Raw genomic sequence first — 3,347 nt, 5'->3', positions numbered from 1 at the left:
TTTAAATGATTATCATTTTTATTATCCTTATTTTTAATTTATTGCCTCCTCCAAGGAATTTTTTAAATGATTGTATTATCATTGTCTTTATTACCTCCATCAAGGATTTTTTTTAATTTTTTTTTTTTCTCAATTACCCTATTGCCATGGCGGAGGTATGCGCTTTATGTGTGCTTCTCGTTATCATTGTTTTTATTTTTATCATCATTATCTTTATTACCTCCTTCAAGGATTTTTTTTTATTTTTATTTTCTCAATTACCCTATTGCCATGGCGGAGGTATGCGCTTTATGTGTGCTTCTAGTTATCATTGTTATCATCATTATCATTGTTATCATCATTATCATTGTTATCATCATTATCATTGTTATCATCATTATCATTGTTATCATCATTATCATTGTTATCATCATTATCATTGTTATCATCATTATCATTGTTATCATCATTATCATTGTTATCATTATCATTGTTATCATCATTATCATTGTTATCATCATTATCATTGTTATCATCATTATCATTGTTATTATTGTTATCATCATTGTTTTATTGTTATTATCATCATCGTTGTGATCGTTGTTATTACCATTATCTTTGTTATTATTGTTATTGTCCTTATCATTGTTATTATTGTTATTGTCCTTATCATTGTTATTATTATTCTTATTATCATTATTTTTATCATTATTATCATCATTATAATTATATCCCGTTAGTGTTATCTTCATCATCATTATTCTTGTTACTATTATCATTATGAGCATCATCATCGCTTTACTACTATTATTATTATCATTTTTATTGTTACTATTATTATCATTACTTTTATTATTATCAATCTCATTATCATCATCGTTATCCCTGGTACCATTATCATCATCGTTTTATTATCGCTGTTGTTATCATTATCATCATCATTCTTATTAATGTTAATATCATTATCGTTATAACTGTTTGTAATTATTCTTATTATTGATATTAGTATTATTTTCATCATCATTACCGTTATCATTATCATCATTATTATTATCGTTATTGTTATTATCATTATCATTACTGCCATTATCATTGTTATCATTATCATCACTATTGTTAAAATTATCACTTTCCATTATTACTATTATCATAATCATTTTTATTATCATTATTACAAACAATCATAATTACTCTCATTAATATTATCAATATCACTACCATTATCATCACCATCATTATAATTATCACTATCACTATTCTTGTCCCAATTTTATTCAATTCTCATTATTTATTCACAATTACGTTTTGTCCTTCATTCTTCCCGCTGTTGCTTTTGTTATCGAAACAAAAACAACAAACATGAACGAGTGAACGAGCTAATTGTCAGACAAACAACAGTGGGTGAAAAGGAGTGGGGGGAGGAGGAGGGGGAGGAGGAGGAGGAAGAGGAGCAGGAGGAGGTGGGAGGAGAAAGAGGAGATGGGAGGGGAGGGGGAGGAGGAGGGGAAGAGTGGAGTGGGTGGAGGGGAAGAGGTGGAGGAGGAGCAGGAGGAGGAGGAGGGGGAGAGTGGAGGTGGGTGGAGGAGGAGGGGTGGAGGGAGGGGAGGAGGAGGAGGTGGGAGGAGAAAGGAGGTGGGAGGAGAAGAGGAGGTGGGATGGGAGGGGAGGAGGAGGGGGAAGAGTGGAGTGGGTGGAGGGGAAGAGGTGAAAGAGGGGGAGAAGGGGGAGGAGGAGGGAGGTGGGAGGAGAAAGGAGATGGGAGGGAGGGGAGGAGGGAGGGGAGAGTGGAGGAAGAGGTGAATGGAGGAGGAGGAGGAGGAGGAGGAGGAGAGGGAGAGGAGGAGGGGGAGGAAAGTGGAGTGGGTGGAGGAATGAGGTGGAGGAGTAGGAGGAAAAGGAGCGTGGAGGAGGAGGAGGAGTGGGGAAGGGAGGGAGGGAGAGAAGGAGGAGGAGGTGGGAGGGGGAGGGGGAGGAAGTGGAGTGGGTGGAGGAACAGGGGGGAGGGAGGAGGAGAGGGAGCGAAGTGGAGTGGGTGGAGGAGGAGGAGAAGGGAAGGGGAGGGAAGTGGAGTGGGTGGGAGTGGAGGAGAGGTAGGGGGAGGAGAGATAAAATGGAGGGAAAGGCGAGAAGTGCAGAGAAAGAGGGAAAGAGAGAGAGAAGAGAATTAACGAGAGGAGGGGGAGAAGGGAAGGAAGAGGGGGAGAGAGAGAAAAAGAGAGGGGAGGGGAAGGAAGATAAAGAAGAGGATGCGGGGATAATGGTACGGGAAGGGAGGGGAAGAGAAGGGACGGAGAAACAGAAAAGGAAGAGGTGAAGAAGAGAAAGAGGAAGAGGAGAGAAATAGAAAAAAAGAGGGAAAAAAGAGGAAGAAAAGGATGATGCGAAGACACGGATAAGGGAAAGGAAGAGAAAAAGAAGAGAAGGAGAAGGAGAAACAGAGAGAAAAAAGAAGACACAAAGAATAAATGAAAAAACAAAAAAAGTGATGAAAAAGAGAAGAAACGGAAAGAAAAAAAAATAAAGAGAATGCGAGGATACGGACAAGGGAAGGGAGGGGAAGGAAGGTCAGGTAAAGGGAAGGAGGGAAAGAGGGGAAGGGGAGGTAAAAGGGAAGAGGAAGGGAAAAGGAGGAAAGTAAGGAAAGTAGAAAGCGGGGAAGGAGGTAAAGTAAGGAAAGGAGCGGGAAAGGGAGGAGGTAAGGGTCTTAAGAAAGAGAAGAGAGAGAGTGGGGGAGGGGAGGTAAAGGAAAGAAATAGAAAGAGAGAGAGGGAGGGAATAAAGGGAAGGGAAGGGAAAGGAGGGGGTTTAAAGGAAAGAGGGAAAAGGGGATAAAGACAAGGGGGAAAGGAGGTGTAAAGGAAAGAAAGGGAAGGGAGACAGGAGGTAAAGGGAAGGGAAGGGAGGAGGAAAGGGATGCTAAATGGAGGGGAAGAGAAGAGAGGGTAAAGGGAAGGGAAGAAGTGCTGAGGGGAGTTAAAGGAAAGGGAAGGGGAATGAGGGGGAGTAAAGGAAAGAAGGGGAAAAGAGGGGAAAGGGGATTTAGAAGGGAAAGGAAGAGAAGCAGAGAAGAGGGGTAATGGGGGGAGGGGGAGGGAGGTGGAAAGGGGATTTAAAGGAAAGGAAGAGAAGAGAAAGAGGTAATAGCCTGGGGAGGGGGAGGTTGGGGATGGGGGCATCTCGCGCAACAAACAAGGCGAGTGTACCAGAAAACGCGGTAATGACGAGGCTGCGGCGTTTAAAATTCCCTGCCACACGCCCCCACCCCCACCCCCGATACGGCACGTACGATCAAACGCGCCCTGATCCTGTTGATCGCTGTAAGGGTGGGAGGGGGGAGGGGGAAGAGGGGAGGAGGAGGGAGGGAGAGG

This window comes from Penaeus vannamei, unplaced genomic scaffold, assembly GCF_042767895.1.
Source record: "Penaeus vannamei isolate JL-2024 unplaced genomic scaffold, ASM4276789v1 unanchor904, whole genome shotgun sequence".
Taxonomy (NCBI): domain Eukaryota; kingdom Metazoa; phylum Arthropoda; class Malacostraca; order Decapoda; family Penaeidae; genus Penaeus; species Penaeus vannamei.
This window is presented reverse-complemented; position numbering follows the sequence as displayed.